This window comes from Carcharodon carcharias, chromosome 12, assembly GCF_017639515.1.
Source record: "Carcharodon carcharias isolate sCarCar2 chromosome 12, sCarCar2.pri, whole genome shotgun sequence".
NCBI classification, from domain to species: domain Eukaryota; kingdom Metazoa; phylum Chordata; class Chondrichthyes; order Lamniformes; family Lamnidae; genus Carcharodon; species Carcharodon carcharias.
In genome coordinates, this window is record NC_054478.1 from 70,131,514 (window position 1) to 70,157,924 (window position 26,411).

The following is a 26,411-nucleotide window of genomic DNA, read 5'->3' on the forward strand; positions in this document are numbered from 1 at the left end:
GACCATAGGGCTTCTGAAGATGCATTTCAGGTGCTTGGACCACTCAGGTGGCTCACTACAATACACTCCTGACAGGGTTTCCCGCATCATCACAGTGAGTTGCACCCTTCACAATCTGGCTGTGCAAAGAGATGACCCCCTGCCAGAGGATGACCTGGGGGAGGGCTCATCGGAGGATGAAGATCTGGAGGCCCAGGAACTTCAAGAGGCTGCTGAGAGCCAGCATAAGTGTGATCACACCAAAGTGTGCAGATACTAGATGAACTGAGGGTGACTTCACAGGAATGTGAATCTCACAGTGAGGCACTATCACTGAGTGGGAGCAAAGCTAAACCTCAAAATAAGAAGACTCGAAAGTACAAATTCACAATGCCTTCAGTTGACAGGAACATTCACATAAATATCAAATGTATTAACAAAAGTGAAATTTAGTTACATGTCTAGCTTGTGACCCAAAAGTGACATCAAATTTTCTTAACTTTCCTAACTCTAGCACGACTCCTGAGTATAGCCCCAACATCTGCAGCAGAGGTGGAGGCAGCCTACTGACTACTACGTCCTGATGTCTGTGATGCCCTTGGTGGATGTCCTCTGGTGGCCTGTGGCCTGGAGGGCCCCAGCCTGTTAAGGGTCACCTGCTCAGGGGCAGAAGCGCCCTCAGTGGCCCAAGAAGCTGGAGTGGATGGGTCACAGGCAGAGGGGGCTGTGAGCGGCTGCACACCCTTTGAGTGTCCTGGGAGGAGGCCCCTGGGGTGTCTAGCTGACACTTATCCTCTCTGTGGGTGCCCCAGGGCCCCACCCTGACTCCTGCAGGAGATGGTGCACCTGGAGGGAGGTAAAGGAGCCTCGTAGCCATGTCGCCTACATCCTGATGGTGCCCACCAGGGTGTGTGGCCATGGAATGCAGGGCCGGGCATAAATCTGGCTAAACCTGCTGGACCAAAGTCTCCATTGTGGTCACCAGCCTTTCCATGGTGACCTCGAGTTGCTCACATATCAGAGCCGGGATGTCAGACAGAATGCGGATGGGCTCCTCCATCATTCACTCCAGTCTGCTGAGTGACTGCCGAATCTCTGCCTGATGTTCCACTGCCTGTCGTTGCATCTCCAGCAAAGATTTGGCAGCCGCTTCCAGAGACTCATCATGTGACTCGGACTGAGCAGGTAGCTCAGAAGCCTTCTGAGTGCTGGAGACCTGGGCTGTCCCTGCCTTTGACTGCTGTGAAGACGTGTCAGTGAGGTGTTCCCCAGAAAGTGAGCCCAAGCCTAATCTGCATCTGCGCCCCACCGACATGTGTGTCTCTGAGCTGGTGGAGGGTGCTTGTGAGCGCGTAACGGTTCTTCTGGATCTCCGTCTTTGGATTAGTCTGGGGGCTCATGCTGGCGGTGCTGGACTGGCTTGGGGGCCTCAATATGATTGTACCAAGAAAATAGAAAAGAGAGTTTCAATTAATGAGCATGAGCTGGATATGACTGCACATGACTCACTGTGAATGTCAGAATTTGATGAAGTGTTGGAGCTGGAATCATTCTAGGTTGGCCGGAGAGGTTGATCTCCCCTTCCCTACAGGACCAATCCCTGTCCTCCCCAGCTAGCTCGGCTGCAGCCTCCTCAGACTCACTGAGGGCGAGGATGTCAGACGTCCCTGCCCCAGCCTGCGCTCTCTCACTGTTGTGCGTCAGTTTGGCCTGTATGAAGAAGAAAGAAAGGCATGTGATAAGAAGGGATGAAGCTGAGGTTGGGTGAGGTGCATGCCCCCGGTGTGTGGTGAGCCCTCCCCAGAAGGGCCAGAGAATAGAGTCTGAGCAACATGATAGCTGGGAAATTGGTGATGTGAAACTCTTGGTGAGAGAATAACTGTTGATATGTATCCCCTGCGAATGGTTGTGTGAAACCGCTGAAGAGAGTAGATGTTTGAGTGCATGATGCGAGTTTGATATTGATGGGTATTGAAGGATGACTTACCCTGGGGGAGCGGAAGAGATAATTCGTCCTCCTCCTGCATTGGGTGGCACTTCGGGCACAAGTGTCAGAAGTGCTGACCTGCTCTGCTGCAGTGTCCCAAGACTGAGAGATGTGGCTGCTGTGTTTCCTGTGGTCATCCATGGGGTAGAACATGAGGTAGAAGCCGTTGTTCCTGCACTCCTCTAACCAAGGCCTTGATGTTCTGGTGGGTGATGCAGGGTGCAGGCTTCATCCTGAGGCTCTCAGCCTTTCTTTTAGGGAGTGCAGAATCTCTGGTGGGCTGGAGAGATTGAGATTGTGTTTTTGACTGGTATTTAAATGTGGCGCCCAGACCTTCGAACCTGCCAGCAGACGGCAGGCAGATGAATCAGCTTCCGACCCGCCAGGCGATTCGCAGAAAATGCACCTATATATAATTAATGAGGCTCCAAGGACAGGATTGGGCATGAGTTGTTGCCATTACAGATGGCAGGCTGGGCACAGCCGAAAGAGCCTGCCGTCACACTTAGTTTCATTTTGGGGGAATTCTGCCCTCCAAGGTGTTTTATAAATTCCTCATAATAAAAAAATAAAACTACAAAACATCTTTAAATGAAATTTGAGTTTGAAAATCTTGCCACATTTTTCTTAATGGTATCTGGCTTGATGTCATTAACCTTACTTCAAAGCTATAGGAGCAATGGGATTTTCATTCTGTGTTGTTGGGGTTTTCTGGGAGTTGGGCCCGCTGCCCCGGAATGAATGCTGAGGCTGCTGGGTGTGGCGATGGGCTAGGCAGAAGGCCTGTCTCTATGCTCCAGCATTGTGCCCAAGATCTAAAACAAAAGCAATAAAGCATAAAACAGCCCCCCAGCCCTCATGCCTCACACCCCGTTACACCCCACACAATCCTCATGCCCCATCCATGCCAACCCATGCCACCTCATGCCCCCTACACACCCCCATGACACCTCATATCCTCCATGCCAACCTATGCCCTCTACATACCCTCATGGCCCCTTATACCCTCCATGTGAACTTAAGCTCCTCTATGTACATCATGGCCCTCTATAGACCCTATGCCAACTCAAGCCAAGCCATGCTCCCATCCATCACTCTTTGCCCCTACACCTACCATGCCAACTCACCAAGTATGTACCATGAGCAGACCTCATGAGTCATGCTGAGATTAATTAAAATAAAGTTCTAAGTGTATACTACAGACTTAAAAAAAATTACAGCCTAATTCATAAAAACACATTCACTACATTTTTTTCTTTATTCTTTCACAGGATGTGGGTGTTGCTGGCAAAGCCTGCATTTGCTGCCCATGCCTAATTTCCATGAAACTGCACATTTCAGAGGATAATTATGAGTCAACCATATTGTTCTTGGTCTGGAGTTATACATAGGCCACACTGGGTAAGGATGACAGATTTCCTTCACTAAAGGACATTAGTGAACCAGATAGGTCTTTACAACAATCAATGAAAGTTTCATGGTCACCATTACCAACATTAACTTTTTATTCCACATTTATTAATTGAATTTAAATTCCACCAGCTACACAGTGGGATTTGAAACCTTGTCTCCAGACCATTAGCCTGAAAACCTCTGAATTACAAATGCAGTGACATTACCACAATGCCACCATTTCTCTGCTATGATCCCAGCTGAGATTATCCCTGGACAAGCCTGATCATAGAATGGAAACCAGCTTGATTGATCCGAACTTTAATTTGTTTGTTTAGATACGTGGAGAGTGGTCACTGAACAGTCACCGGAGTCAGCTAATTAACTTTTAACAAAAGAATGAAACATTTATTAAACAAGAAAACAAGAACTATATTACAATACTCCTTCACCCACAACTATACCTTTATAGATATATACAAATTTGTAAGGATAACATAAGTTACAAAAGCTATCTCATACTTTAATGTCCACAGTAAGTACGCAGCCCGTGTACGAATAGGCACCATGTGGTCAGACACACCACACTTTGAAACCAAGTGACAGATGCCACCTCAATCAGATGCTATGGATCTCTCCTCAACTCCTCCAAGATGGTTGTCACACTGGGCCAACCAGTCTCACTGAATTCCATCCTTCACACAAGGGTTTCCAAGCTCCACTGTCCAAGACCTCACCTTGGAATCTTCTCCCAAACTGACACTTTCTTTCAGATGCCTTCTGTAAGCATTCACCTCCAGGGTTTCAAAATCTCCTTCCAATGTTCCTCTTCCCTGGGTCACCACATACATTCAAGCTTTCTTCCACACACTCTATCTCACTGACTCAACCACTGCTTCACGTGCCCATAGCAAAGAGTTACAGACCTTCAGCTGTCTCTTTGGGCTTCCTTGCCTCTTACAAGCTGTTTTCACTTTAAATCTGAAGCTTGGCGCCTCTTTCTCTGCCCCTTACTCTTAACTTCACTTAACAGGACCTTTTCCAGGTTCCTGTCATTCCTTTGATCAGAAGGTCTACTTTGGACTTTCCCTTCTTTCACTCCACTGGATTTTGGGATCTTTCTTTAGCTTGGGACATGTTATCTGTTCCTTCTAGCCTGCCTCTGCCTGGCAGCTGCCTTCAAGCTTCTAGCCTGCCTCTGCCTGGCAGCTGCCTTCAAAACTGCTAAACTCCAACAGCTTCCACATCAAAACTGTTGTTTCTCTTCTTCTCTGTGTGCGTCTGTGGGAGGGTCCTGCCTCGCTGGACCTCTGTTGCTAGGCAACAGGCTAATTCTTCTACTCTTTGTTTACCTTAGCTGCAACAGTTGTAAAAACTTCATTAAAAATGCAAACACCTTTTTAATGTGAAACTGAAACTCGATTTGACCTTTCTTAACACACAAATCCAGAAATACAAATCAAACTTAAAAATTAAAGCTAAAACACATTCTCAACACTTACAAATACCAATATAACTGACTTAAACTATCTCTATTTTCTAACACCTCCCATTCCTTCAACTATATCCTCACAGAAACAAACATTGATTTCAAGTGTGTAATCCATTATAAAAACAAGTATTGGAATTCATATCCCCACTTCAAAGACTTTATAAACACTTGGAGTTGTCAATCAAACTGTGACATGGAAGGCACCCTACTGTGGTAATAAAAGGTTGTAAAATCAGTCATGCAGCACTAATCCAGTAATGGAAACCTTCAGGCTTATGTCAACATGCAGAGTGAAATAGCAAACAATGATATTTTTTCAAAACTCCTGGTACTTTTTTCAAATATTTAAAGGGCAGAAGTTTTAAATTTCTTGACAGCTTGGTAGTTTGTCTTTGACAGTTTGTTTTAACACTTTTGACAGTTGCTTCTGACAGTACATTTTGCCACTTTCAATGTGCTTGACAGTTAATGAGTTTATGCACTTTTTATACACATTCATGCTGACTTTTAATAATCCGATGGGGGACCTGACTTAGCCCAAACGTTTCTTGGGACCATATCCTAAGGGGTACCCTACCTGTCCAAAAGGGTACCCCATCTCTGCAAAGGACCCCACAAATTTCAGACATGCTCCTACTTAGGTCTAACCTGCACATGTCATGTTTCACATACCTGGGTCACCAAAACTAGATATGAGTGGAGGCAGCAGCCTCTGAGAAACACACACGTGCAAACCCTGACCTGGGCTTATTTCCATCCCCCATGAAAATTATAGGTACTGTGCTTGGGGGTGGGACTTTTGATTTGCGGCCTCTTCTAGCATTTTTGCAATGATCGAGAAGATATTTGTCATTGTAAAAATTCAAGCCCATGTGGGTTTTGCTGAAATACACCTGAGCTTGCCTGTATTTCTGTTGATGTGTGTTACTTGGCATTGAGCTATTGGAATAAGGGTTATGCAATGATCATGACAGTCTGAGGAAAGGATTGTCTATTTTCTTTGTGACAGTCAGGTTTGGCAAGGTTTTTCATGGCTGCCTGTATTAGCTCCTCGTTTGTTTCTGTTCATAGAAAGCTGAGCGTTCCCTGTATGAGTGGGGGGAGTAAGCTGAGTCGGGGCTGTGCTCTTTTGTGAAAAAGAGCAGAAATCTCCCTGAGGCACAGAGCTGGGAGATAAGTTTCATTATCAATAAGTTAAATAAAGAAAAAAAAAATGAAGACACATCCCTTCCCCCTCATGTGACAGTGTCACATGAGCTGGGACATGTCAATGAACTTTAATAAAAACTTTGATTCAATTTATAAACATTTTATGAAACCCCATCCTGCTTGTGGATGAAGTTTCATGATAAATGCAAAGGCCGCCTGGGCTCTTTGCCTGCCCACCAACATTAAGGTTGGGTGGGCATCTCAGTTAATTATTTTAATTGATATTTAAATGTCCTTAATAGGCCTTTGACAGTTTGGCAGGTGCACAGCCGACTCTGGTGTGTGCCTGATGAACTGAAAATCGGAATGACGCGCGGTGACGTCGGGACACACGCCCAACGTCACCGCACTTCATTTTACCCGCCGGCAAGTGGGCCCCGCCCCCACACACCGACCCGAAGATTCTGGCCTATGAATATATAGGCAGCAAACTTGGTGATGTTAATTTATGAGACCTATTTGCTACCTTGGAAACATATTTGTGTGGCAGCAACTAAGGGCAGAATTTTACGGCCCTGTTTTGGCGGGGACAGGGCTGTAAAATGTGGCAAGACGTTTTAAACCTCATTGGCTTCGGCGAGAACGTAAAATCCTGCTGCCGAAAATTTCACCCTAAGTCTGCCCCGTAGCACATGGGCATAAATGTGTATCTGTCAACTAGCTGAAAGATTAGCTTAGTGCTTTGCACTCTAACTCATTTAAATCAAAGAGCGCTCCTGTTGCCATTCTTTGAAAGGACGCTATTAAAAAGAGACAATGGCCTGAACTTTCAGCTTGGCGGTGGGCGCGGTGGGCAGGCCCAGGGTCAGCCGGGAAGCAGACCGCTGACCGCGATCGGGCCCATACCATGATTTCACGCTGGCTGGCCAATTAACGGCTGAAAAGCTCAATGCTGCCGGGGTGGGGGCAGGAAGAGGGTGGGCAATGACGTCAATGCAGGCATGGGTGAGCTCAGAGAGAAAGCTCCCTGAAGGCAGACAGCTGCCTCAGGGGCCTGAAGACCTGAAACAGCAAAAATAAAGGTTTCAAGAGCAGAAAGAAAGTGTCCATGCATCTTAATCAGTCACCTGAAAATTCAGCTAATGAAAATGCTGTCCATAGAAACTTATTTATATTTCATTTCATCGTGAAACTCTCATCCCGCCTATGGATGAGGTTTGATGAACAATGCAAAGGCCGCCTGGCCAATTCGCCCATCTGTCAACTCTAAGGTTGGACAGGCTATGTAAAATGACAGACAATTAATGTGTGGACGTTCTTATCCATCAATGTTCAAGCATCCATAAAATGTCTTGTGCAGTGCTCTCATAGGTGCCTGCAGTGATTCGCTTTGCCACCTTCAACCAGGCTTTCTGAATCAATCTCCTCTCTGAAGAATGTCCCTTAGATCCAAAAAGGGATGTCTTCATTAAAGTACCTCCGGAAGTGAATTCACATAAGGAGAAGACCCACTTCTCGCTCTCCTTACCAAAACACTCAATGCTATCAGGAAACGCTGAATTGGGAAATGTGCAGTTTACCTTCAATTGCAAAGGCAATTCTCTGAGAGCTACTGGCATTTTGGAGAACTCATCCTGTAATCCTAGCCTACTCCTTGCACAATAGTCAATCTGTGTAGGGAACATATGGAATTTATTAAAATCAGCTGACATCAAAGGTAATCATCTCTGGATTATTACCTGAGGCACTCACCAATTGGCATAGGATTAAACAGATCAGAGAATTAAATGCATGGCTCAAAGAGCAGTGTGTGAAGAAGTTTTGATTCAATGGAAACTTGCATCAGTACTCAGGGAAGAGTAAGCTAATCCATTGGGATGGACTCCACTTGAACCGGGCTGGGACCTGTGTCCTGGCAAATTGTATAACTAGGCCTGCACACAGGGCTTTAATCTAACCGAGGTGGGGAGGGTTTGGGTGAAAAGGGCTTAGAAACCCAAAGAGAAACTTTGAGGTATCAGAAAAATCAATGTTTTACCTGCCAGCCACAATGGCAGCTTTTCATGCCTTATCATCCCAAACCCGCCACATTAATTATGTATTCCCAGCAAACACTCCATTTCCATGGCGGATGAGGTCTCATTCACCTACCACGCCATCACCTCGCTGCTTCATCATGCCAGGCACCATATTTAAAGCCCAGCTGCGCACACACCTCCCAGTGCTTCCAGTCCACGACTGCTGCATGGAAGACAGGATGGCCCCGAAAGGCAATAAGACTGCAGCCCCCAGGTTTAGTGATGTGTTGTTCAAGTGCCTTTCGGTTGCCGTGGAGGCTCGCCATGATGTCCTCGACCCTCGTTCTGCCCGCAGTGGGGGCAGTGGCAGCACCGATCCAGCATGAGAGGCAGTGGCAGTGGTGGTCAGCGCCAATGCTCTGCAAAAAAGTACAGCTACACAGTGCCGCTACAGGATGAATGGTCTCATCTGTTCTGCCAGGGTAACTCATTCGTCATCATTCTCAACTCACACACTCACAAATCCATCATACATCTCACATCTCAAGGGACAACACCATTAACTCTCACACACACCCTCACATCTCTATTAGGCTCATACTCTCTGGAGCTCATGTCCTCATCCTGTCCATGGCTCCGCTCATCACACAACATTCCATGCAGTGCCATGTGTACTGCTCACACTCTCTCCATCTGTTTTCATGCAGGAAAAGCTGGCTCACAACAGCAGGAGAGGTCCCAGACCAGGGGTGGATTGACCCACATAAGGCCCCTCACTCACTTTGAGGAGTGTGCCAGTGTGCTGACTGGTGAGGACGTGGACTGTGTCTGTGGTGACAGAGAGGTCGGGGGCGAACACCCTCATGAGGATCCTGCACCACATCATCCCTCTCTCAATGCAAATATAAGTGCTGTCCCTCCTGATTTTAATTCTGCTGCCATGCACTAATTGCCTCTACTTTGGTTCATACGGAGCTCTGCCAAGTGACTGACACCCACAGCCAGCCAGTCCCCAAGCTTTATCCAGTTCCTCACCTCCAGCCAAGGGGACACCTCCAATATTGAAGAACTGGAAATAAGCAGCCTGGAAGACCTGTCACAGTGCTTACCCACACCCTGCACCAGTGTGGAGACACACACCTCGGTGGGATCCAGATCTAGAGCAGGCTCAGGTTCACAATCTGTTGGTCACCACATGGATACATGTTCACAGCAGCAGGAGGCAGGTTCGTGCGAGCTCCCTGGCACTCGGAGGAATGCTGGGATCAGGCATCCGTGAGGGCCGAGTCAGATGTTGAGCCTCTAGATTTGGCCTTCCAACACATTCATGGAGAGTCAGCAGAAGGCATGGGTACATCACACAGAGCTGTTGGAAGTCCTCAACAGAGTGGCACGAAGCCGGAGGAGTACATCCGCCTGTTCTCTGATAAAATGGTGCCCACATGTGTGTTTATGGAGGTCTCCATGAGGAGGATGGCAGACACCATGGAGACCCTGGCCCAGCAGAACGCGGAGATGTATGCAGACCTGCACTCCATCGCGGGACAATGGGTGAGTTCCTGCAGTGGCAACGCAAGAGGGAAAGGGGGAACCATGATGACCCCCCAGGTGCTCTTTTTCCTCAAGGAGTCAGGCCAGGGCCCCCAGGCACCCCAAGGGAGGAGGAGCGGCAGCTGGACACCCCTGGGTCATCCACCAGGAATCTCAGAGGCTGTCCTCTCCTTCCGAGTCCCCTTTGCCTGTGAGCCCTTCAACATCATCGTCTGTCACCACAGAGGGAGCAGCTGGCCCACTAGTGATTCTAAAGTGAGAAGCAGGGCCTTTCAGAGCCTCATGCAAGCACTCTCCCGCACACAGATCATTCCAGTATCACACTCTCCTCAGCATTTTCAATGCTTCCTCTTGGGGTTCGCTTTCAGTTGTCCATCTGATCTGACCTGCATCTCCGCCCACCCACTGATCACACTCCCATGCAGCACCCGATCTCGCCCACTATGACTTGTCGTTTCACTTTTGATTTGGACAGCATGGTCTGCATTCACTTTTTGGTCTGCTTTCCAGTCTTTTCTTTTCCCCAAGTCACCCAATCCCTTTCCCCCCCATCACAGTTGATCACCCGGCATCACCTTCCATCTCTCCTCCATGATCTATCAGCCACAACCTTTTTCCTTCGAGGACGTCCAGGTGAACGTGTATGTTCCCTACCTTCTTGAAAATCCCACCCCTATTCACATTCACCTCCCTGACCTCCTCCTACCCACCACCAGGGTCCATACCTGCCTCTGAGTCCACACCAACCACCCTCGCCGTCCCTCCTACCACTACTGTCAAATCCTCACCCTCCCACCTACTCCCTCACTCTGCCCCTGGTCATTTTCGCCATCCTCTCATAACAAGCCCACCCTCTGTTTGTTCCCCAGGAGGCAGCCATGAACCCATCAGGCACACATTCACCTCCGGCCCCTTCCCCCTCAGAACCCCTCCGCCACCTCCCCCTCACCGAAACCCCTTCCCAGCCTGAAATCCATTCCCCCACCTGGACCCCTGCTCCCCTCCCGGAACCTCTTCCCCACTCTGGATCCCTTCCCCCCCAGAAACCGTTCCATTCCCCCCTTGGTCCTCCCAGACCCTGGACTCTCTCTCTGCTTAGTCCCTCCCCCTCCTGACTCCCTCAGGCACCCTTACTTCTTCTGCCAACCTGAGTCCTACCCCACTACCCGCACTCCTTCCTCCAGCCTCACTTCTTCCTCCAGCTTTACTCCTTCCCCCTTCCCAATTCCTTCCTCCATCCTTACTTTTTCCTCTACCCTAATTCCTTCCCCTCCCCGCACTCCTTCCTCCCTCAGACTCCATCCCTGTCCACACATCTTCTTCCCCCTGGACTCCCTCCGCTCTTCGCACTCCCTGTTCCCCCTGGACTTCCTCTCCACACTCCTTCCCCACTCTGAACTCCTTCCATCCCCATTACACCTACCTCCCCAGTTGCCAGCTTTGCCCCCCATTCCCCAACCCACTCCCAACCTCACCACCCCCACCCCCCCAGACACCTCTTCCTCTCCCACTCCCTCAATCATCATCCGTTGTGAGCATCAATGGTGACTTTCTAACTTCTGTGAGCTGCTTTGCAGCAGAGCCACGTCCACGAGAATCCACCCAGCATGCCATGGATGTTCTTCCTGGACCCTGTTGGTGTTGGGCTTCAGCATCTTCTGCTCCTCGGACGTCTGTGATGTGAGCAAGGCCCTGGCGGTAAGTCCCAACTTCCGCACGTCACAATTGTCAAGACGTGTTCTGCACCAGTATGTTTTCCTGCCGACATTGGTGGTCGGGGGTTGGGGGGGGGGGGGGTGCGGGGGTTGGTGGATGTGTCCGGTGGGCTGGCCTTATAATGGTATGCTGATGTATTACAGTGAGGTTCCCAACGTCTGATGGTGGGGAAAGCAGCCCGCCATCGATGTGCTGAGTGGATGATTACAAGCTGGGTCAGAATTTTCCCGTTGGCGTGCGGGAGTGGGCCCCGCATGCACCCGCATAAAATGATGCCCGGTGATGTTGGGCGAGCGTCCCCACATCACCGCACACCATCGCGATATTTCGTTGGGCGGGCGCGCGATGATCTCCGATGTGCGCCCACCATTAATTCATGCGCCACTTAAAGCTCTTGAGGCGCCAATCAACGGTGATTTTTCAGCAACCATGCAGTCTTTGGGTCGGCGCACGGGCACAATGGGCAGGTGGGTAGGACACATTTGTATAAACCTCATCCATGGGCGGGATTAGAGGGCTCAGTGGGGTCACAAGTGTGCACAGTCAAATATTGACGTTTCAAAGTTACTGATACTTGCCTGTGTGATCTGCAATACTTTAAAACACATACCAACTGCTTGGACAGGACTCACAACCTTCAGGTCAACACTCTGCAGTGAAGAATCTTTTTTCGGCCTGCATGTTTCAGGAAGCCTTCCCTTAGCCTGGGCATGGGAGCTGAACTCTCCACAGGAGGCACCTCTTCTGAGGAGGAAGGGAGGGCTAGAAGGGGGAGGAGGCCAGAAGTGCACATTCAACCTCCAGGGGAGGTCAGGTGCAGGCACAAGGGGTGCAGGGCCAAGAGGTAGCCCAAGGCAGAAAGGGCCACAGAAGACACCACTATCCTGCTGCCAGGGTATACAGGTGGTGAAGCAGCTACCTCAATATGTCTGAGGTGCAGTGCCGGAGGAGGCTCCATCTCTGAAGGGAGACAACAATCTCTGTCAGATGATTGGACCTGAGATCTCCGCGAGCTGTGTGGGTGGACACCCCATGTCAGTGGCTGTAAAAGTCACAGCTGCCCTCAGCTTCTATGCCTCTGGCTCCTTCCAGGGGTCAGTGGGTGATCTTTGCGGTGTCTCCCAATCAGCTGCCCACACTTGTGTCCAACAGGTTACAGACGCTCTGGTCTGGTGGCATTGACCTTCATCCACTGCTGTTGGGACCAGGTAAGCCTGACACAGCGAGCTAGAGGCTTCACGGCCATTGCTGGCTTCCCCCACATCCTGGGTGCTATAGACTGCACACATGTGCCCATCAAGGCGCCTGCAGGTGAGCCCGGTGCCTTCGTCAACAGGAAGGGCTTCCACTCCATGAACGTGCAGATAGTATGTGACCACAGGATGCAGATTTTACAAGTCTGTGCAAGGTACCCAGGCAGCTCCCACGATGCCTACATCCTCAGACACTCCCAGTGCTGGGACTCTTCCACGCCTCCACAAGGCCTGTGGTGGAGAGAACCACAGGCCTTTTCAAGATGTGCTTCCGATGCCTGGACCGTTCAGGGAGTGTGCTCCAGTAACCCCCAGTTCGTGTGTCAGTGATAGTGGTTGCCTGCTGCACTCTCCACAATCTTGTGCTGGAAAGGGAGGACACAGTGGACGATGAAGATGTAGACGCAGTGGCTGCGGCTGCACATGATGAGTCCAGCAGTGAGTCCGAGGATGAGCACGCACAGGGAAATGCTGAGGGGGTAGACACTGACCCGGGCATACTCCAGGGAGGCAGGGACACCCGGAAGGCTTTAATCCAATGAACCTTCAGCTAGCACACCACATATGGACCTCCAGGACAAGCCTGGGCTGTAGGCTCCATACTTGATACCTGAGTGCAAAATCTGCCTGGATAGGAACATTAACTAAGGTCCTTGTTAATAAAGCTGAATGTCCCACAAATTGCTCATAACATTATTGGAAGCCATCCACCTGCAGAAGAAACGAGGCACCCCCAGCCATGGTGACATGTCTGAATTTTTTATTGCAACCAAAGAGACTTAATGAAACAAAAATCACACTAACTCATAAAGACCTCACTGTGGGCCAACACAAAAGCACCAATGATAAACCCTTGGTGTGTCTAAGGTGCCTTATGTTTACGTTTTCGGGTGCTACGCCTTTTTGCTGACCCATCGCTCGGAGTGGCATCTGAAACAGCCTGCTGACTCTGCTGTCCTGTTGGCCTCAATGACCTTGGCGGTCGTCCTCTGGCCCGTGGAGCCTGTGCTGGCCCCGCCTGGGAGGGAGTGGCCAGTTCCACAGCTGGCATCTCCCCAGTCATCGCAGGCTCACTGGATGCAATGGTCACTCGGAGAGGGGCAGAAGAGCTGCCGCCCTTACCTGGAGTGCCCTAAGAGGAGCCCGCAGAGACGATAGGTAGCTGCTGTACCAATGTGAAGTCATTTCGAACCTCCCTGCTCACTGTGGGTGGATGGGCACTGAGTTGGGACACTTGATGCCCAGATCATCTCTCACACTGGCAGTGACCAGATGAGGTCAATGCCGATGTGAGGACTTGCTGGTCCAAGCGCATCCCCAGGAAGCCCTGATGGGTCTCCTGGAGGAGCCTCTCCATGAGAGTCACCAATCTCTCCATGGAGGACGCATGGCACTCGGACATGTGGCTCATTGCTTCGGCGAGCGTCTGCATAGACTCCTTCACCACGGAGACCAAGCCAAGCATAGCCTCATGTATCTCCCCAAGATGTTTCCACAAACCTGGCCACATTTCCTGCACTTGCTGCGTCGCAGACAGCTCCAGAGGCACATCATCAGGCACCGACTGAGCATGTGCCTGGTCCCCTGCAGTCCTCCAACTGCTGCTGCCATGGGACTCTCTGTATCTGCTAGCTCCTCCAGCGACTGTGAAGTGCCCTCCCTGCTGTGCCCCGGGACACTAGCCAAAGTTTTAATTCCCACCAAGGAATAGTAGCTGCGCTGGTGCCTGACTGGCAGAGATGGTGTGATGCCGGGGAGACTTCAGGGCCCTCAGGTGTGAGAGGGGGCCTCTATTGCTCCTCCTCCCGGCCCTGCTCCGCTGATGCTGAAAGGAAGAACAAGGGCATTGGATCAGTTAACGTGGAGACAATGTCAATGCGCATCCCTGTCCCCTGGATCATTATATGCTCATCCTTCCATAAGCAATGGTCAATCCATGTTGCAAACTTCAATCACTGAACATTCAGCACTGCCATGGCTGCTGGGAGAACAATGGTGATCTCACTGCTGGGCAAACATACCTGCCTGTGACATCCCAGGCTCACTGACACCAGTGGACCTGGACACATGGGGCCCCTCCAAATCTAGGGCCTCCTGCTCAAAGCAGCTGAGAAACATCAACTGTGCCAGCCCTCCACCAGCCCTCACCCGCTTGGCGGCATTATGTGCATTCTTCTCCTGAAAAGGAGAGAAGATCATTGATTAGTGCTAATTGCACATGGACTCTCTTCGCTCATGGCCCACCCCAACCAGAGTGGGGCATTACAAGGCTCCAGTGCCTCCTCATCCCACTGCTGTCAAACACTCACTAAAGATGCTAGGCCTGTTCACCCCGCACCCCTCCGACCCCCTTGTCCAAATGCTGCCTACATCACACTCTAACCTTCCATAGCAAGGAGGCGCAAGCACGTGGAGCGCAGAGGGCAGCAAATGGTTTGTTGCCACACCACATTGAAGCTGCCCTCCCAGCATGTCATCACCCTGACTTTGACATGTCCTGGAGTTCCAGCTCTGTGTCTAGGTGCAGCTCCTCCAGGTTGTCCCCAGAACATTGATGTGGGCCTCAGTGTGTCACATGCTGCGGGGGCAGAACCCATTTCTTCACCACCATCTCAGGGTGACCTCGGCATGGGCAATATCTGCTGGCCCACCCAGTGAAGGACACATACCATCAATGATTCAATGCAGTCACTATGCTCAGACTTGGTGCTGGGGAGGACACCAGGGGGGAAAGCCTACCTGCTGGGTTAAGTGACCAATGCCAACATGAGCGGAACAGGTCGTTAAAACACTTGCGACATTGGACCCAGGCGCACCACACCACGTCGCGGGAGCTCACCACCTCCACCACCTCTGCCCCGGCAAGTTTGGTCATGTTGGGGGAAGGGCCTTCTCCTCCTGTCCTGGGGAACCAGGACCTCTCACCGTGCTGCCATTTCCTTGAGGAGGGCAGTAAGGCAATCATCGGAAAAATGAGGGGCACAGTGCCCCCCTGCCCTACCCTCCTGTCTGGCCTGCTCAGCAGCAGCGCTCTGGGGAGCCCTTCCACTGGCCATGATTCACAGCCTTTGAAAGGCTGCAGCAACTTTTTAAAACAGGCTGTCGGATCGCCGTTGGACCCGACAGTCTTGCAGTCCCGTCACCGCCCACCAACTCCCGCTGTCCTCAGGAGCCGCAGAGCAGGAACAGGCGCGGACCCAATTGCCGCCCGCGATCAGGTCCACATCGCCAATTTACACTGGCTTTAATTGACCCGCCCGTGTAAAATGGTGGCGCGGACCCGATTGCTGCCCACAAAACTGCGCCCACCCATGCCCGCTCCCGCTCTGCCCCCACCCCCCCCCCCCCTCCCCGCCGGCCAGAAAATTCTGCTCCTGGTTTCACAACATCATGACACCGATTTTTGGCCTTCTTGCCATATTGTCTGCTCACGCCACCGAACAAGCCCAACGCCAGAGAGCAGACATAAACAGGGCTTTTTCAAATTGGCAGGCAGTGAATAATGGAGTGCCACAAGTATCAGTGCTGGTGCTTCAGTTATTTACAACCAGTATCAATGCTGTAGATAAATGGAAAGAGAATAATCTATCTAAGTTTGCTGCTGATACCAAACCAGGTAGAAAGGTAAACTGTGGGTAAGACAGAGAGAGGCTGAAAAGAGATGTCGGTAGATAGGTTAGGTGAGCGGGCAACAGGATGGCAGATGGAATATAATATGGGCAAGTGTGAAGTTATTCCCATTTGTCGTAAGAGTAAAAAGAATATTTTTAAAAGGTGAGAAACTTGTAAGTGTTGATGTTCAAAGAGACTTGGATGTGCTTGTACAGCGAACACTGAAAGTTAGTATGCAGATACAACAAGCAATTAGGGAGGCAAATAGCATGTTGGCCTTTATTACAAGGGGACTGGAGTACAAGAATAAATAAATCTTGCTACAGTTGTACAGGGTTTTGACGAGACCACATTCTGGATTACTGTCTGCAGCTTTTGTCCCCACTTTTAAGAATGGATATACTTGCATTGGAGGCGGTACAGTGAAGGTTCACTAAATAGGTGCCGGGGATAAGGGGGTTGCCCTCTGATGAGAGGTTGAGTAAATTGGGTTTATATTCTCTAGAGTTTAGAAGAATAAGAGGCAATCTCATTGAAAAGTTCTGAAGGGGCTTGAAAGGATCGATGTGCAGAGATTGTTTCCATTGTTCAGGGAATCTAAAACACAGGGGCACGGTCTCAGGATAAGGGGCCGATCATTTAGGACTGAGATGAGGAGAAATTTCTTCACTTAAAGGGTTGTAAATCTTTGGAATTCTCTACCCCAGCATATTGTGGATGTGTTTTGTTGCATTCATTTAAGGCTGGGATAGACAAATATTTCTAAAAACAAAAAACTGCGGATGCTGGAAATCCAAAACAAAAGCAGAATTACCTGGAAAAACTCAGCAGATCTGGCAGCATCGGCGGAGAAGAAAAGAAAAGACACTTCTGTGGAAGGGTCGTGAAGACTCAAAACCTCAACTCTTTTCTTCTCCGCCAATGCTGCCAGACCTGCTGAGTTTTTCCAGGTAATTCTGTTTTTGTTGTAGATAAATATTTGGTCTTTCAGGGAATTAAGGGATATGGGGAGCAGGTGGGAAAACGGAGTTGAAGTCTAAGATCAGCCATGATTGTATTGAATGACAGAGCAGGTTCGATGGGCCATGTGGTCTACTCCTGCTCCTATTTTTCATGTTCTTATTACCTTCAAGTCTGATACCAGCTGTGGGCACTACATAGAGCATTGTGGTCCCATGAGCCTTGCAGTGACAGAATCATCCCATCCTTTTTTCCACAGGTAAAAACTGTTTTAGTTATTTGCTGCTACATGTTGATCATGAGGTGCATTTTGGAATTATAGGAAAGCATATAAAATTTAACAACTATAGTTACTGGAAGAAGGAAATCAAGTAAATAGATTGCTTTCTATAAAGTATCGCTTATTGCATCCCATGGCATATATTGTGGATGGTGTAAAAGACAAAGGAGTTCTCTAGCAATAGAACATGAGAACTCCCTAACTGCAAAAGAGCTCAACATCTGTGAGAGCTGCTCACCCAATTCTACAGTATATATTTTTTTGTTTTTGACAAAGTTAGTGGTTGGAGAAGTGGAAATCACTGGCTGTTCTGGTAACAAGAATTTATGGGAAAATCAAACCATAACTAAGGAATCATTTTTAAATTCAGTCTTTATTTTCCCTGCTTCAACCATGGGATAGAGTTGAAAGATCTCCTAATGTGACTTGAAGCTTGAGTCTTTGTTTAGGTCTGGATTGAAGTGTTTCAATTTCTTACTGTTATGGGGATCATGTGACTGTATACACCAATCAGCCCTAAGCACGGAGAATCTTAGGGATAGAGCTTTTAACCTTGATCTTGGAACAAGCATGTTGCCTCATCTGGAGTCTGCAAATAAAGATTACTGTTTCTAACAAGAAATCCATGCTGCAATCTCCAAGTTTATTACAAGTGTGCAATACTTTTGTGCAATTTGTCGAAATCTAAATGGAAATAGTTTGCATTTTATACATAGATATAAAGAGCATGTTGTGTCATGAATTGTCATATGGATTAATGAGACGGATACTACAATTTGTAGTGTTACCTAGCATATCCTCAAGTTTGGAACATTTTCCGATTTGAACCACTGTAAGAAAGCTCAGTGGTGTGTGGTTAACTCACATGTAGCCAGAAATAACTGGGTCAGACTAGTAGATTCCAATACAAAAACAAAAATACCTGGAAAAACTCAGCAGGTCTGGCAGCATCTGCGGAGAGGAACACAGTTAATGTTTCGAGTCCGAATGACCCTTCAACAGAACCAAGTAAAAATAGAAGGGAGATGAAATATAAGCTGGTTTAAGGGGAGGTGGGACAAGTAGAGCTGGATAAAGGGCCAGTGATAGGTGGAGATAACCAAAAGATGTTACAGACAAAAGGACAAAGAGGTGTTGAAGGTGGTGATATTATCTAAGTAATGTGCTAATTAAGGGTAGAAAGCAGGACAAGCAAGGTACAGATAGCCCTAGTGGGGGTGGAGTGGGGTGAAGGAATCAAAAAAGGCTAAAAGGTAGAGATAAAACAATGGATGGAAATACATTTAAAAATAATGGAAATAGGTGGGAAAAGAAAAATCTATATAAATTATTGGAAAAAAAGGGGGGGCGGGGATCGGAAAGGGGGTGGGGATGGAGGAGAGAGTTCATGATATAAAGTTGTTGAACTCAATATTCAGTCCGGAAGGCTGTAAAGTGCCGAGTCAGAAGATGATGTGCTGTTCCTCCAGTTTGCGTTGAGCTTCATTGGAACTATGCAGCAGGCCAAGGATAGACATGTGGGCATGAGAGCAGGGTGGAGTGTTAAAATGACAAGTGACAGGGAGGTCTGGGTAATGCTTGCAGACAGACCAAAGGTGTTCTGCAAAGCGGTCACCCAGTCTGAGTTTAGTCTCTCCAATGTAGAGGAAACCGCATTGGGAGCAACAAATGCAGTAGACTAAATTGAGGGAAGTGCAAGTGAAATGCTGCTTCACTTGAAAGGAGTGTTTGGGCCCTTGGACTGTGAGGAGAGGGGAAGTAAAGGGGCAGGTGTTGCACCTTCTGCGATTGCATGGGAAGGTGCCGTGGGAGAGGGTTGAGGTGTAGGAGGTGATGGAGGAGTGGACCAGGGTGTCCCGGAGGGAACAACCCCTGCGGAATGCCGCTGGTGGGGGGGGGTGAAGGGAAGATGTGTTTGGTGGTGGCATCATGCTGGATTTGGCGGAAATGGTGGAGAATGATCCTTTGAATGAGGAGGCTGGTGGGGTGAGGACAAGGGGGACCCTATCATGTTTCTGGGAGGGAGAGGAAGGTGTGAGGGCAGATGCGTGGGGGATGGGCCGGACATGGTTGAGGGCCCTGTCAACCACCGTGGGTGGAAAACCTTGGTCAAGGAAGAAGGAAGACGTGTCAAAAGAACTGTTTTTGAAAGTGGCATCATCAGGACAGATGCGACAGAGGCGAAGGAACTGAGAGAATGGGATGGAGTCCTTACAGGAAGCGGGGTGTGAGGAGCTGTAGTTGAGGTAGCTGTGGGAGTCAGTAGGCTTGTAATGGATATTGGTGGACAGTCTAGCACCAGAAATTGAGACAGACAGGTCAAGGAAGGGAAGGGAAGTGTCAGAGATGGACCATGTGAAAATGACTGAGGGATGGAAAATGGAAGCAAAATTAATAAATTTTTTCAGGTCCAGACGAGAGCATGAAGCAACACCAAAGTGATCATCGATGTACCATAGAAAGAGTTGTGGGAAGGGGCCAGAGTAGGACTGGAACAAGGAATGTTCCACCTACCCCATAAAAAGACAGGCATAGCTGGTGCCCATGCGGGTACCCATAGCCACACCTTTTATTTGGAGGAAGTGAGAGGAGTTTAAGGAGAAGTATGAGAACAAGTTCAGCCAAACGGAAGAGAGTAGTTGTGAATGGGGATTGTTCGAGCCTCTGTTCGAGGAAGAAGCGGAGAGCCATCAGACCATCCTGGTGAGGGATGGAGGTGTAGAGGGATTGGACGTCCATGGTGAAGAGGATGCGGTTGGGGCCAGGGAACTGGAAATTGTTGATACGATGTAGGGTGTCAGAGGAATCATGGATGTAGGTGGGAAGGGACTGGACAAGGGGAGAGAGAATGAAGTCAAGATAACGAGAAATGAGTTCCATGGGGCAGGAACAGGCTGACATGATCAGTCTGCCAGGAGAGTCCTGTTTGTGGATTTTGGGTAGGAGGTAGAAGCGGGCCATCCAAGGTTGGGAGACTATCAGGTTGGAAGCTGTGGAAGTAGATTCCAATTTCAGGTTATATTTGCAAATCACTGCATGAATGCAGTCAGGTAAAAGTAGCTGAGATTGTATTGTTAAGATTACTGCATTTTGCTGAATGATGGTTAACAAAAGCAATTCTGCCTTGCATTGTTTACCATATGATGTGTCAGGTTTTCCCCGTGTTTTAAGCAAGTGCTTTTGTTTGCATCAGCTGTGCCTGGTATCCTATTTGAATTATTAATTAAGGATATAATGGCAATGCAAGAATGAAGGTGGCCATGCCACTAGAACTTGCCTTGAGTGGCGACACTGTGAAGGCAGTAGTGGACCCCCAATACACACAGGCAAAATATAATTATGGGGTACTGCAGCTTCAATTTAACATTAGCATTTGCATTCTATTAACATTTTAATCTATTATCAAAGTTGTAGAGAACATTATAGAACATCCGATGATTAAAATGTGTTGAATGTTTTGGAAAAGGGCAGGACGCTGTTCAGCTAATGGCATGCATGGAATCATAATGCTCTATAAACCTTGTGTCACTGAAATACTATTTTTCTTATTAATGCTACTTTTTTCCCTGAAATGGCAAGGTGGGTCTCAGTGAGCCTTCCTGGTGAGCATGGTTAGTGCTAGTTAATAGGTGCAACAGAATAATCAATAGGCAAAATTCAAGAGAAAATGTTTTTTTTGCAATTCCCATTCAGAAGGATAAGAGTTAAAAAGAGCTCTTATTGATAAATCAGAAAGAGACACAGAAATAAACATAGAAGTGCATGTTAATTGGCTGAGTGTTGTCATGAAGAAAGCATTCATTATTATCCTCTTGTGGGGCCAATTTATTTGGCTCATACACCTTCTATATCAGCAATTTCACTGACACACTGACAACTTTGTGTCAAATTATTAATGATAATTAACGCACTGCTTATATCACATGGACAATTTAGAACATCATGGACACCCTGAAAATGATTTTCCCACTTCTATGATGTCACAATATCTCAGCAGAGCCAGGAGATAGTTTAATTCAGCTTCAGCAGAACAATGGAGAAATGAAGCTCACCCTTATTAGAAAATCCACAGATATAATGCCATTGGAAAACTACTGGGTTTTACCTCGTAGCTTTTTTGTTCCATTTTAGCCTATATTAAATTACATTCATTATAGAGTACAACTCATTGTTACATAAAAAATGGTTAGTTCCAAAGAAACATGTTACAAATGGGGGTGGAGCAGAATTACATTGAGCCTCATGTTCATGTGCCCAATGGTCAGATGACATTATAGTTAAATAGCTTAGGTGTCCAAATGGGAGAGCCTGCCAATTGTATAAAATAAAGGCTGGTTCAATGTTGATGTTCTGCCACTAGATGCCACTAACATGTTTAACAAATGATACTTCCTATTGTTATTAAAAAGATGTAGGTGGCACCTAAGGGCAGAGCATTATTATGACCCAACCTTTTCAATATTTTGACTCCCAAATGCAACTGTAGACTCCAGAAGATTGGATTTAGATGTACATGTGGACTCACAATATAGTTTGGTGTATTTCATTTTTTGGAATGCCATATCCCTCCATTCACCCACACACAAAAAATGCTTCCCATATTCCATGATTTTTATTTTGTACTTATGAATCGAATCAGATTTATGTATTATTCAATCCTCAATTAATCATTCACATTTAATTAATTCCACAATTTGCAATAGTCAAAACTGAAGCCCATTGCTGTTGCCAAAAATAGCTTTCTGCTACATAATCAGATTCAGACTTAACACAACTGAGTCAATACATGTTCTTCAGAATCGGAAGAAAACTACTAGATGCAAAATAGTGGTTGAGAACAATGAATTATATGGAATGCTGAGCAGACTTGTCTGAGTCCATTTGAGGCAAACGTGCATTTTTTTGTTGTTTTGTGTAATGCTCACAGTTTTGCACTTGGCCAGTTGGGAACATTATGCAAATTACAAGACAACCACACATTTAGTGCGAGCTAAGAAAATGCACCATTTTTGTACCTAAATGATTGTTACCAGGGAAATGCTACAATTTAACTCTGGTGTTGCAGGATAATTGACGGCAAAAGCAAATCCAAAATGAGACTAATAGCTGCTGTCTTTCCCCACCCCCAAGTAATAATTATAGTAATGCCATTGGATAAAAAAGCTCCTTGATTTGTTATTAGAAGCGTGCATGTACATTCTTTCTGTCATTTGATTTAGAATTTTCATACAGTTAATGCATTTTCCATTTGTTGCACTAGTTTTACACCCTAGCACAATGTAAACAAACCAGAGTAAACTGACAGTTGTTATACTACATGTTTTAAATTGATTTATTAATCTTCCTTTTGTGAAATACCTCCCTTTTATACACTTGTGAAATTTAAGTCTGGGATCTGGCATTAATATGCAAACGCAAGAGCTACAAAACTATATTGTGGCAAAAATGTTAAAAGACCTTTGAGCTGCAGCCTAATGTTTGAGAACCAGGCTTTTAGGCATTTGACGCAGCACACTAATCAGAAATTGAAAATTAAAACTGTGATCCCTGTTACATTGCTTTTGAATCATATTACCTCACAAGTTTTTTGATCCCCAGAAGCACTATTTATTGCATTTTATTTCAAAACAAAAACAGAATTACCTGGAAAAACTCAGCAGGTCTGGCAGCATCGGCGGAGAAGAAAAGAGTTGACGTTTCAAGTCCTCATGACCCTTCAGCAGAACTGGGTGAATCCAAGGAGAGGGGTGAAATATAAGCTGGTTTAAGGTGTGTGTGGGGGGGGGGGGGGTGGTGGTGGTGGTGGTGGTGGTGGGTTGGGTGGGGGGAGAGAAGTGGAGGGGGGGTGGTGTGGTTGTAGGGACAAGCAAGCAGTGATAGGAGCAGATAAACAAAAGATGTCACAGACAAAAGAACAAAAGAACACAGGGGTGTTGAAGTTGGTGATATTATCTAAATGAATGTGCTAATTAAGAATGAATCTTAGGGCACTCAAGATATAGCTTTAGTAGGGGTGGGGGGCATAAAAGATTTAAAAATAATGGAAATAGGTGGGAAAAGAAAAATCTATATAAATTATTGGAAAAAACAAAAGGAAGGGGGAAGAAACAGAAAGGGGGTGGGGACGGAGGAGGGAGGTCAAGATCTAAAGTTGTTGAATTCAATATTCAGTCCGGAAGGCTGTAAAGTGCCCAGTCGGAAGATGAGGTGCTGTTCCTTCAGTTTGCGTTGGGCTTCACTGGAACAATGCAGCAAGCCAATGACAGACATGTGGGCAAGAGAGCAAGGTGGAGTGTTAAAATGGCAAGCGACAGGGAGGTTTGGGTCATTCTTGCGGACAGACCGCAGGTGTTCTGCAAAGCAGTCACCCAGTTTACGTCTGGTCTCTCCAATGTAGAGGAGACCGCATTGGGAGCAACAAAAGCAGTAGACTAAGTTGGGGGAAATGCAAGTGAAATGCTTCTTCACTTGAAAGGAGTGTTTGGGCCCTTGGACGGTGAGGAGAGAGGAAGTGAAGGGGCAGGTGTTGCATCTTTTGCTTGGGCATGGGGAGGTGCCATAGGTGGGGGTTGAGGAGTAGGGGGTGATGGAGGAGTGGACCAGGGTGTCCCGGAGGGAACGATGCCTACAGAATGCCGCCAGCGGGGGTGAAGGGAAGATGTGTTTGGTGGTGGCATCATGCTGGATTTCAAGTTTAACATGGAAATAAAAATGGAGAGGGATGTAAAACAGGCTGCCAATTGGTAACATCCATTTTACATCGTCAGACAAAGCTAAAATCTACCCCAGTGGCTGGATGATTTTATGTTTACTTCTAAATTCTTCTCCCTTCCAGTGGGACATTTATAGTTGTTTATAGTTTGGTAATTAATCCGACAATGGTTAATGCTTCAAATAACTATAGCCAACCTGAGCTCTCAATGTTTGAAGCCTTTGACCATTCAGCCTCACCTATAATATTGGATGTTCCCAATGATGAAGCCTCTTTTTATTTCCGGTCTCGACTCGCTCTGTAACAAATCCCAGGAATAAATGATAATTTGTCTGATTAATAATTATCTATTAATTATTTTCAATGGATGTTATTATTCTGTCTTATTCCCTTCCTAGTAGCACCGTAGGTGTACTCACGCCACAAGGACTGTAGTGGTTTAAGAAGTGGCTCACCACCACTCTCTCAAGTGTAATTAAGGATGGGCAATAAAAGATGGCCTCGCCCGTGATGCTGGCATCCCTTGGATGAATAAATAAAAAAGTTGCTTATGACCATATATTAATGTATCGGCCAGTCAGCATAAAATAAATAGTCAAGAGTTTAATATGGCGTGCAGTATGCACACATTCAGGTTTCTATGTTTTAACGGAAAGTAATCAAGTTGAAGCTATTTCTCGCTCCACAGATGCTGTCTTAGCGTTTCCTCCATTTTCTGCTTTTAATACAGATTTCCAGCATCTACAGTAATTTTCTTCTGAACTTAAATTAGTGTTGCACCTGTGGCCTAGGCAAACGGAAGGCCTGTTGCAAGAACTCTTTGAGGCTTACACATCCGTTGAAATCCAATTCTCAGACAGTTTTCTCAGGCTACATCTGTTGAACCAGTGGTCATTAAAGGATTCACCAGAGGCTGCTATTAAAAAAAGGGAGTTCCTCTTGCCAGCTGCTGATTGCATCACCCTCCTCCCACTCCTCCCTTCTTATTGTAGACCGAGTTCTGGTGTCCCTGCTGGTTGACTTTCCTTCTGTATGCGATGCAGGGGACTAATTTTATGTGGTTCTCTTACACACCAGCTTTGCCATGGTGGTGGTTGTCAAATTGCTGTGTTTTTGTGCCTGAAATTGGGGGTGAACTAATTTCAAGTCCATCAAATGTACAGTCAGCATTCACACTTGACACCTGCTTAGTGAACATTGAATGCAACCCATGATAGAACTCTATTAGTATGTATTATTCTTTCAAAAAATGATACTAGTGAGATTTATGGTCCCATTTAAATCCCTCGTTAAGGTTACTGCCCTGTAATCATTCTAAGGTTATCTGTTATTTTCTGCACAATGGACGTTATTTGCTGAGTGGGGAGAGTAATGTTAAAAATACTTCTTACTGCTTGTAGACAAGTGTATCTTCAAAATACGACTCAACTCCACAAGAAGATTATTTTAAACTTGACTTACCCAGCACTTCTCTGATCTGCTGGTAGGTTGAAATTGTAAGTTAAATAATTCTTTTATTATTAACTTTTATTCAGCTAATGAAAATAAAGCACATTAGTTGACAGAAAATATACAGTGTGGGATAGTTTAAGGGTTAATATGAACCCTAGCTTCCTTGTGAAGACATGTAGCGATATTAGTTTAGCTTTTATTGGATCACATGACATGCCAAAGCTCTCTGTCAGACCTGCCAGATTCATTCTCCATGATATGTTTGAACTTCTGTTATGGAGCTGATGAAAGCAAGCATCTCTGACAGAAAGAGCATTTGTTGTGTACTTTAGTTAGACAGGAACCTTGACTTCCCTTCTGGGTTTGCTGGAGGGAATCAACACTCAAAGGCCATTTATTTAAAGTGGGAACTGTCACTATAGTTATAATATTTTATTTAAATTTGCAACATGGAAACACTAATAGGCTATTTACCAAAGTATTTTGCAAGGTCATGTAGACCATGTGGTTTGCCTGCAATCCATTCATGACCTGTGAGTTTTAGAGGCATGAGCACTAATTATTATTATTTTAAATTTTTTTCAGAACTGTTAAATCCTGTAAGATTTTAACTTATATGAATTTCATATCTGGAATGCGTCGTGAAAATTGCTCAAGTTACAAACCCCAAAGTCACTGAAAAATAACTACATCTTCCTTGTTTAATTATACTTAAACAAAATGGTAAAATATCTTTTCTGTTTTTTTAACTGGTTTCATATATTATAATGATTTTATAGCCTCTTACTGTACTCGGTCTTTCCAGATTATTAATTCAGGGAACAGAACATGACCAATCAGCAGGGAGAACAGTGAAGA